We start from the raw sequence: 11087 nt of genomic DNA, 5'->3' as shown, positions 1-11087 counted from the left end.
ATGTGGTTGGTTCTCTAATCAAAGAACTCCCTATTTCTTGTAAGTTTGGTTTTGTTTTTGTGAATTCCCTTAATTTCTGTTTATCTAGAAATGTCCAAATTTTGCCATCATATTTGAGAGAGAGTTTTGGAGGCTACATTATTCTTAGTTGGCAGTTTTTTTCTTTCACGGTTTTATTTTTATATTATGTCATCCCATTGCCTTCTTGCCTGCATTAGTTTCTGACAAGTAACCAGAGTTTAATCTTATTGTTTCCTCTTTATAATTGACTTTTTATTTTTCTCGAGCTGCTCTAAGGATTCTTTGTCTTTGGTTTTGGCAAGTGTGATTATCATATGTCCTGGTGACTTTCTTTTCGGATCTATCTTATATGGGGTTTGTTGAGCTTCTTGGATAGTCCGCTTTTCTTCTTTCATGATATTTGGGGACTTTTCTGCAAGCAAATCTTCAACACTCTTCTCTGTGTTTTCCATTTTTTCTCCTATTCTGGAACTCCAATCACACACAGATTTTTACTCTTGATTTGTCCCACATAATTCTTACATTTTCTTCTGTAACAAATATCCACCAGAACAAATTAAATCTGTTGAATCAATTAAGAACTTAACCTCAGTTAACTTGTTTTCTTATGTTAACTAACCAGGGACCCTCTGCAAGTCTCTGGAGTTTTTTCTCTGTACAACTCTTTCCTCTCTGGTACTCTCTCCTGCAAACTACAGCTGCCTTAGCTTCCCTGGAATCTCAGTTCTGTCACTTCTACTCAGCGAGACTGCCAGGCTTTGCGTGGGTTCCCCCTCCCTGCACCACAGCCTGGAAGCTCTCTCAAGGCAATAAGCTGGGGCAATTGTAGAACTCACCTTCTCTTCCTCCCATATCTCAAGGATCACTGTCGTTTGTTGCCTGGTGTCCACTGTCTTGAAAGCTATTATTACATACATTCTTTTTTTTTTTTTTTTTTAGTTATCTCAAGTGGAAGGAAAAATCCAGTCCCTGTCACTCAATGTTGGTCAAAAGCAAAAGTTTCCTTTAATTTCTGAAAGGTATTTTGCTAAAAGTTATTGTCAATTCTAGGCTAAGAGTTTGGGTTTGGTTTTTCTCCCCCTTCACATTAAAAAAAATTTTTTGCTCCATTGTATTCTTGTCCGCATTGCAATTAGAAATAATTTTATTTTTATTCCCTGTATACAATGTCTTTCTTTCTGTGGCTGCTTGCAAGATTTTTAAGATGTTCTTTGTGCTTATCCTGCTTGTGATTCATTGAGCTATTTGGATATGTGGTTTTATTATTTTCAGTAAATGAGAGGGACAGATGTCAAAGACCAGGGCCTGAACAGAGTGGGGAGACTCACAAGAGACCTTTCCCAAATTAAGTTGGAACTCCACAGTGCAATATACTCAGGAGGGGAAAACAAAGCTTTAGCGATCTTTTGTTTGACCCTCCCTATGGATTCTCCTCCAGGACTGGAACCTCTGGATTGCATCAGTAGACTCCTGTGCACGCCTGTGGCTTTCAGATAGATTGCACCAATGAAAATCAGAAGATACGTGGAGAATGAGTTGGAGATAGTCCTTCCAGCTCCCTCCCTATGAGATCATCTCAGATTGGCTGCTCCTCTCAAAATGGCCTGCTTGCCTTCCAGTTTCTAGTAATATCCCCTCCGCCTCACCCCAAACTTCTATCCTAGAAGGACTAATGACTGTAGGGGACATCACAATCCTTTTTCAGTTTTTTCTTACCCCTGCATGCACCTTTGTAAAGAGTGTCTTCATTCAATTGTCCTCTATTATCCTGTTTAAGCATGCCATTGTATGTCTTATCCAGACCCTAAATACCAAAAGTCATCACTGCCCCCAGTTTTGTGGTTGTTCTATGTGTTTCTATAATGATCTTGGATCTCATAAGGTATAAGTCATTACTATGCTTTCAAAGTACATGTGTATACACATTCATAATATGAACTTAGAAATTTGTCTTTGTGAGGCTCTCTAACATTAACTATAAGCCATCAGAAACCTGTAACTCATGAGAAAGTTATTTAGAAAATTTTTCAACTTAGACATAGAAACACAGAAGCGTGCGAAGTATGTAAAGAAGGTAAACAACCTTTATGTTAAATTGATTTTGACCTGACATGCTGTGATAAAAAATAATAATAATAACATAGTTAATCTTTGTCAACTATCCTTGAGGCATAAATCTGAACAACCTCCCTAATCTTTTACATTAAAAAAAAGTGACAATTAGGTAAATTCTAACCCTGGTGAAACATCCTAACATACTAGTCTTTTACTTCACACTGGCCTTTATTGTGTGAGGCCAAGGTGAGAATTTCACATATAAAGTCTGAATTCCTACTCAGTCACTGAGAGAAGGCAGTGGCAAATGGCTTACTCCAGTCTCTTAGTCTCTCTGAAGATGGACAGCTTGCTGAGACACTGTCCACCAGTGCCCACCTAGGACTCTAGTTATGAGAGACCACTGCTGAGTTCCAGCCATGGTTAAGCCTTCCTCCCAAGACCTGTTGTTAAAGGTACAATCTGAAGTCTAAAGATCTAAACTCTAGCCATTTAACTAACACTTTTTTAATTGTAATTGTTAGTTCTGATTCTCCAGTTCTAAATCAATGTTGTGAGATCTTACTTGTGTGTCTTGCCATGGCTACCTGGCAATAAACCAGATGAGTTTTTGCATGACAAACCTGAGTCTATTAATTTTTTTAAATAAAATCCTACATAACACTGGTGTGGCAAAAGGCTACAAAAAATTACCAAATGGTTACATTTAACACACAGCACATTTAAGGCAGGATATGAGCCACATAAGGCATTTCAGTCACAGTGAATAGAAATCTATGAGTCAAAGACTTGTTCAGCCAGTTCTGTTTGTGGCAAGAAAATGGCACTGCTCCCAAGGATTCCAACTGGCTCTGCTCTCAGACAACCCAGCAGAAATAGTAACCAAGCTCTACCAGATCTGTTTCATAAAACTTTGGCAGCGAAGGACTTGACAGCTAAGGTTCTGTAATCTAGAACACAGTTCCAGACCTGGTCTCCTGGAAGAGAAGAGGGTCCTCAAGTGTCTATTTTTCCGGGATATTGCACTGGAAATTGAGAGAGGGATTGACTGCCAGGTAGAAAGCAGAGCAGAATCACCTTCATCTGGTCTCTGGAGTGGTCTGTGACAAATTCTCCTTGGCATCAGGATATCTGAAGATTAGCAGACGCCCTCCTCCATTGTAGTCTTCCTCTACAAAACAATTCACATCTGGTAAGTTCTAACCAGGGATCAGGGCATGAATAAGAAAAGGAAAAAGTACTATGGTCAGAGACAGAAGTATTCCTGTGTGGGATTGAGAAATTAGGCTTTTTTTTTTTTGCATAATTTTACCCAAAAGTAAGGCAGCATTTCCTCCAAAAGTTCTCCTTAATGGTGGAGAATTCCTGATAACACCAACATGCAAGCATGTAAGGCTAACAGGTACATCTTTGTCCGGGTCAAGTCCAGACTCTTCTTTTGTTTCCATTATTCTCTATTGTCCACTGACCTCTTCCGTCGCCCACACCAGACAGATTTGGAATGGTCACATCGGGTCAAAAATTCTGTCTTTAATCAACCACTCAAAAAATGTTCAAAAACTATCTTTTATATACCTAGGAAATTCTATTCCTGTTTGCCCAGAGAGAGCAATTTAAACAGATTGCTCTTACTGATCTGTTCTACAAAATGCCTGCTGAAGTTCCCCCTACCCAGCTATTAAATATTCAAGTGCCTCTTCTCTGACTCTCAGGCCTTTTCTCTACCTGCCTACATCTACACTCAAAGTTTCAATTTCTACCTACATACAGATGAATCAAAATTTTACATCTCTAGGAAAGCTCTCCAGAAGTGTCAGTCTGTATGGCTGTTTTAATCTCCTCTTGGATCTCAAAATCAACATGTCCAAATATGAATTCATTTGCTTCTTCTTCAAGGAGGTTTTCTTTCAGTGTTTCCTAACTCAAGAAAACGGCACCACCAGGTTAACAAAGTCAGAAACCCAGAAATCGCCTTGTATCCCTCCCTTTTCCTTGCACCCCCACAAAAGCCATCACCAACTCCTTTAGATTTTAGAGTATCTCCATTTATCCCCATCTCCCGGTCATCATCCTAGTAGAAGATGCCATCATCATCGCTCACCTGAACCACTGCCATAAAAGCCCTAAAACTGATCTACACTCATCCACATTGCCCCTTTGCAGACAGGAGGATCTTTCTGTATAACAAATCTATTTAGGTCACTCCCTTAGTTATACTCTGTATTGTTTATGGCTAGTATCCAGGACCGCAATTGATTTTTTGTATTGATGTTGTATCTGGCAACCTAACTGAATTCTTAATATTCTAGTAATTTGTTGATTCTCTGATTCTCTTGTCTTGTAGAGAAACATATCATCTGAAACAATGTCGGTTTTCATGTCTTTCCTTCTATATCTTGTATCTCTCATTTATTCTCCTTCTACCACCGTGATGGCTAGAATTTCCAGAAAAATATAGGTAATGGTGGTAATGATCATCACTGAATTATTCCTGTTTTTAAAGGAGGGCTGCTAATGTTATAACATTAATTTGATGATTTCTGTAGGGTTTTTTTTTTTAACAATTTTTTTTCCAAAGTATCATTTTTTTTTTATTAACTTTTATTGAGCTTCAAGTGAACGTTTACAAATCCAATCAGTCTGTCACATATAACTTTACATACATCTTACTCCGTACTCCCACCTGCTCTTCCCCTATTGAGTCAGCCCTTTCAGTCTCTCCTTTCATGACAATTTTGCCAGCTTCCCTCTCTCTCTATCCTCCCATCCCCCCTCCAGACAAGAGCTGCCAACACAATCTCAAGTGTCCACCTGATATAATTAGCTCACTCTTCATCAGCATCTCTCTCCCACCCGCTGACCAGTCCCTTTCATGTCTGATGAGTTGTCTTCGGGGATGGTTCCTGTCCTGTGCCGACAGAAGGTCTGGGGACCATGGCCGCCGGGATTCCTCTAGTCTCAGTCAGACCATTAAGTATGGTCTTTTTATGAGAATTTGGGGTCTGCATCCCACTGATCTCCTGTTCCCTCAGGAGTTCTCTGTTGTGCTCCCTGTCAGGGCAGTCCTCGATTGTGGCCGGGCACCAACTAGTTCTTCTGGTCTCAGGATGATGTAGGTCTCTGGTTCATGTGGCCCTTTCTGTCTCTTGGGCTCCTAGTTCTCGTGTGACCTTGGTGTTCTTCATTTTCCTTTGCTCCAGGTGGGTTGAGACCAATTGATGCATCTTAGATGGCCGCTTGTTAGCCTTTAAGACCCCAGACTCCACATTTCAAAGTGGGATGCAGAATGTTTTCATAATAGAATTATTTTGCCAATTGACATAGACGTCCCCTCAAACCATTTTCCCCAGACCCCCGCGCCTGCTCCGCTGACCTTTGAAGCATTCATTTTATCCCAGAAACTTCTTTGCTTTTGGTCCAGTCCAATTGAGCTGACCTTCCATGTATTGAGTGTTGTCTTTCCCTTCACTCAAAGCAGTTCTTATCTACTGATTAATCAATAAAAAACCCTCTCCCTCCCTCCCTCCCTCCCCCTTTCGTAACCACAAAAGTGTGTGTTCTTCTCAGTTTTTACTATTTCTCAAGATCTTATAATAGTGGTCTTATACAATATTTGTCCTTTTGCCTCTGACTGATTTCGCTCAGCATAATGCCTTCCAGGTTCCTCCACGTTATGAAATGTTTCACAGATTCGTCACTGTTCTTTATCAATGCGTAGTATTCCATTGTGTGAATATACCACAATTTATTTACCCATTCATCCGTTGATGGACACCTTGGTTGCTTCCAGCTTTTTGCTATTGTAAACAGAGCTGCAATAAACATGGGTGTGCATATATCTGTTTGTGTGAAGGCTCTTGTATCTCTAGGGTATATTCCGAGGAGTGGGATTTCTGGGTTGTATGGTAGTTCTATTTCTAACTGTTTAAGATAACGCCAGATAGATTTCCAAAGTGGTTGTACCATTTTACATTCCCACCAGCAGTGTATAAGAGTTCCAATCTCTCCGCAGCCTCTCCAACATTTATTATTTTGTGTTTTTTGGATTAATGCCAGCCTTGTTGGTGTGAGATGGAATCTCATCGTAGTTTTAATTTGCATTTCTCTAATGGCTAATGATCGAGAGCATTTTCTCATGTATTTGTTAGCTGCCTGAATATCTTCTTTAGTGAAGTGTGTGTTCACATCCTTTGCCCACTTCTTGATTGGGTTGTTTGTCTTTTTGTGGTTGAGTTTTGACAGAATCATGTAGATTTTAGAGATCAGGCGCTGGTCGGAGATGTCATAGCTGAAAATTCTTTCCCAGTCTGTAGGTGGTCTTTTTACTCTTTTGGTGAAGTCTTTAGATGAGCATAGGTGTTTGATTTTTAGGAGCTCCCAGTTATCGGGTTTCTCTTCATCATTTTTGGTAATGTTTTGTATTCTGTTTATGCCTTGTATTAGGGCTCCTAACGTTGTCCCTATTTTTTCTTCCATGATCTTTATCGTTTTAATCTTTATGTTTAGGTCTTTGATCCACTTGGAGTTAGTTTTTGTGCATGGTGTGAGGTATGGGTCCTGTTTCATTCTTTTGCAAATGGATATCCAGTTATGCCAGCACCATTTGTTAAAAGCACTATCTTTTCCCCAATTTACTGACACTTTGGTCCTTTGTCAAATATCAGCTGCTCATACGTGGATGGATTTATATCTGGGTTCTCAATTCTGCTCCATTGGTCTATGTGCCTGTTGTTGTACCAATACCAGGCTGTTTTGACTACTGTGGCTGTATAATAGGTTCTGAAATCAGGTAGAGTGAGGCCTCCCACTTTCTTCTTCTTTTTCAGTAATGCTTTGCTTATCCAGGGCTTCTTTCCCTTCGATTTGTTTCTCTATCCCCTTAAAATATGACATTGGAATTTGGATCGGAAGTGCGTTATATGTATAGATGGCTTTTGGTAGAATAGACATTTTTACTATGTTAAGTCTTCCTATCCATGAGCAAGGTATGTTTTTCCACTTAAGTATGTCCTTTTTAATTTCTTGTAGTAGAGCTTTGTAGTTTTCTTTGTGTAGGTCTTTTACATCCCTGGTAAGATTTATTCCTAAGTATTTTATCTTCTTGGGGGCTACTGTGAATGGTATTGATTTGGTTATTTCCTCTTCGGTGTTCTTTTTGTTGATGTAGAGGAATCCAAGTGATTTTTGTATGTTTATTTTATAACCTGAGACTCTGCCAAACTCTTCTATTAGTTTCAGTAGTTTTCTGGAGGATTCCTTAGGGTTTTCTGTGTATAAGATCATGTCATCTGCAAATACTGATAACTTTACTTCCTCCTTGCCAATCCGGATACCCTTTATTTCTTTGTCTAGCCTAATTGCCCTGGCAAGGACTTCAAGTACGATGTTGAATAAGAGTGGTGATAAAGGGCATCCTTGTCTGGTTCCCGTTCTCAAGGAAAAAGCTTTCAGGTTCTCTCCATTTAGAGTGATATTGGCTGTTGGCTTTGCATAGATGCCCTTTATTATGTTGAGGAATTTTCCTTCAATTCCTATTTTGGTAAGAGTTTTTATCATAAATGGGTGTTGAACTTTGTCAAATGCCTTTTCTGCATCAATTGATAAGATCATGTGGTTTTTGTCTTTTGTTTTATTTATGTGATGGATTGCATTAATGGTTTTTCTGATATTAAACCAGCCTTGCATACCTGGTATAAATCCCACTTGATCAGGGTGAATTATTTTTTTGATGTGTTGTTGGATTCTGTTGGCTAGAATTTTGTTGAGGATTTTTGCATCTATGTTCATGAGGGGTATAGGTCTGTAATTTTCTTTTTTTGTAATGTCTTTACCTGGTTTTGGTATCAGGGAGATGGTGGCTTCATAGAATGAGTTGGGTAGTAGTCCGTCATTTTCTATGCTTTGAAATACCTTCAGTAGTAGTGGTGCTAACTCTTCTCTGAAAGTTTGGTAGAACTCTGCAGTGAAGCCGTCCGGGCCAGGGCTTTTTTTTGTTGGAAGTTTTTGATTACCGTTTCAATCTCTTTTTTTGTTATGGGTCTATTTGTTGTTCTACTTCTGAATGTGTTAGTTTAGGTAGGTAGTGTTTTTCCAAGAATTCATCCATTTCTTCTAGGTTTTCAAATTTGTTAGAGTACAATTTTTCGTAGTAATCTGAAATGATTCTTTTAATTTCATTTGGTTCTGTTGTGATGTGGTCCTTCTCGTTTCTTATTTGGGTTATTTGTTTCCTTTCCTGTATTTCTTTAGTCAGTCTAGCCAATGGTTTATCAATTTTGTTAATTTTTTCAAAGAACCAGCTTTTGGCTTTGTTAATTCTTTCAATTGTTTTTCTGTTCTCTAATTCATTTAGTTCAGGTCTAATTTTTATTATTTGTTTTCTTCTGGTGCCTGATGGGTTCTTTTGTTGCTCCCTTTCTATTTGTTCAAGTTGTAGGGACAGTTCTCTGCTTTTGGCTCTTTCTTCTTTTTGTATGTGTGCATTTATCGATATAAATTGGCCTCTGAGCACTGCTTTTGCTGTGTCCCAGAGGTTTTGATAGGAAGTATTTTCATTCTCGTTGCATTCTATGAATTTCCTTATTCCCTCCTTGATGTCTTCTATAACCCAGTCTTTTTTCAGGAGGGTACTGTTCATTTTCCAAGTATTTGATTTCTTTTCCCTAGTTTTTCTGTTATTGATTTCTAGTTTTATTGCCTTGTGGTCTGAGAAGATGCTTTGTAATATTTTGATGTTTTGGACTCTGCAAAGGTTTGTTTTATGACCTAATATGTGGTCTATTCTAGAGAATGTTCCATGTGCGCTACAAAAAAAAGTATACTTTGCAGCAGTTGGGTGGAGAGTTCTGTATAAGTCAATGAGGTCAAGTTGGTTGATTGTTGTAAGTAGGTCTTCCGTGTCTCTATTGAGCTTCTTACTGGATGTCCTGTCCTTCTCCGATAGTGGTGTGTTGAAGTCCCCTACTATAATTGTGGAGGTGTCTATCTCACTTTTCAATCCTGTTAAAATTTGATTTATGTATCTTGCAGCCCTTTTGTCATTGGGTGCATAAATATTTAATATGGTTATGTCTTCCTGATCAATTGTCCCTTTTATCATCATATAGTGCCCTTCTTTTATCCTTTGTGGTGGATTTAAGTCTAAAGTCTATTTTGTCAGAAATTAATATTGCTACTTCTCTTCTTTTTTGCTTATTGTTTGCTTGATATATTTTTTTCCATCCTTTGAGTTTTAGTTTGTTTGTGTCTCTAAGTCTAAGGTGTGTCTCTTGTAGGTAGCATATAGATGGATCGTGTTTCTTTATCCAGTCCGTGACTCTCTGTCTCCTTATTGGTGCATTTAGTCCATTTACATTCAGCGTAATTATAGATAAATAGGTTTTTAGTGTTGTCATTTTGATGCCTTTTCATGTGTGTTGTTGACAATTTCATTTTTCCACATACTTTTTCGCGCTGAGACGTTTTTCTTAGTAAATTGTGAGATCCTCATTTTCATAGTGTTTGACTTTATGTTAGTTGAGTCGTTCCGTTTTTCTTGAGTTATGGAGTTGTTATACCTTTTTGTGGTTACCTTATTATTTACCCCTATTTTTCTAAGTAAAAACCTAACTTGTATCGTTCTATATCGCCTTGTATCACTCTCCATCTGGCAGTTCAATGCCTCCTGTATTTGGTCCCTCTTTTTGATTATTGTGATCTTTTACCTATTGACTTCCATGATTCCCTGTAATGTGTATTGTTATTTTTTTTTTAATTAATCTTAATTTGTTTGTTTTTGTGATTTCCCTATTTGAGTTGATATCAGGACATTCTGTTTTGTGACCTTGTATTTTGCTGGTATCTGATATTATTGGTTTTCTGACCAAACAATATCCTTTAGTATTTCTTGTAGCTTTGGTTTGGTTTTTGCAAATTCTCTAAACTTGTGTTTATCTGTAAATATCTTAATTTTGCCCTCATATTTCAGAGAGAGTTTTGCTGGATATATGATCCTTGGCTGGCAGTTTTTCTCCTTCAGTGCTCTGTACATGTCGTCCCATTCCCTTCTTGCCTGCATGGTTTCTGCTGAGTAGTCTGAACTTATTCTTATTGATTCTCCCTTGAAGGAAACCTTTCTTTTCTCCCTGGCGCTTTTAAAATTTTCTGTTTATCTTTGGTTTTGGCAAGTTTGGTGATAATATGTCTTGGTGTTTTTCTTTTTGGATCAATCTTAAATGGGGTTCGATGAGCATCTTGGATAGATATCCTTTCGTCTTTCATGATGTCAGGGAAGTTTTCTGTCAGGAGTTCCTCAACTATTTTCTTTGTGTTTTCTGTCCCCCCTCCCTGTTCTGGGACTCCAATCACTCGCAAGTTATCCTTCTTGATAGAGTCCCACATGATTCTTAGGGTTTCTTCATTTTTTTTAATTCTTTTATCTGATTTTTTTTCAGCTATGTTGGTGTTGATTCCCTGGTCCTCCAGATGTCCCAGTCTGCATTCTAATTGCTCGAGTCTGCTCCTCTGACTTCCTATTGCGTTGTCTAATTCTGTAATTTTATTGTTAATCTTTTGGATTTCTACATGCTGTCTCTCTATGGATTCTTGCAACTTATTAATTTTTCCACTATGTTCTTGAATAATCTTTTTGAGTTCTTCAACAGTTTTATCGGTGTGTTCCTTGGCTTTTTCTGCAGTTTGCCTTATTTCGTTTGTGATGTCTTGAAGCATTCTGTAAATTAGTTTTTTATATTCTGTATCTGATAATTCCAGGATTGTATCTTCATTTGGGAAAGATTTTGATTCTTTTGTTTGGGGGGTTGGAGAAGGTGTCATGGTCTGCTTTTTTATGTGGTTTGATATGGACTGCTGTCTCCGATCCATCACTGGGAAACTAGTTTTTCCAGAAAATCCGCTCACTGGTACGCTGGCTCCAGGCTCTGAAAACAATCGCTGCCTCCCCGTATTTGTTCGTTCTCCGTCTCTAAATCTGTGTTTGTTGTTCAGGGTTCGTAGGTTGTTATGTATGTGAT

The sequence above is a fragment of the Elephas maximus genome, chromosome 15 (assembly GCF_024166365.1).
Source record: "Elephas maximus indicus isolate mEleMax1 chromosome 15, mEleMax1 primary haplotype, whole genome shotgun sequence".
Taxonomy (NCBI): Eukaryota; Metazoa; Chordata; class Mammalia; order Proboscidea; family Elephantidae; genus Elephas; species Elephas maximus.
The sequence above is the reverse complement of the archived record's forward strand: the minus strand, read 5'-3'. Positions refer to the sequence as shown.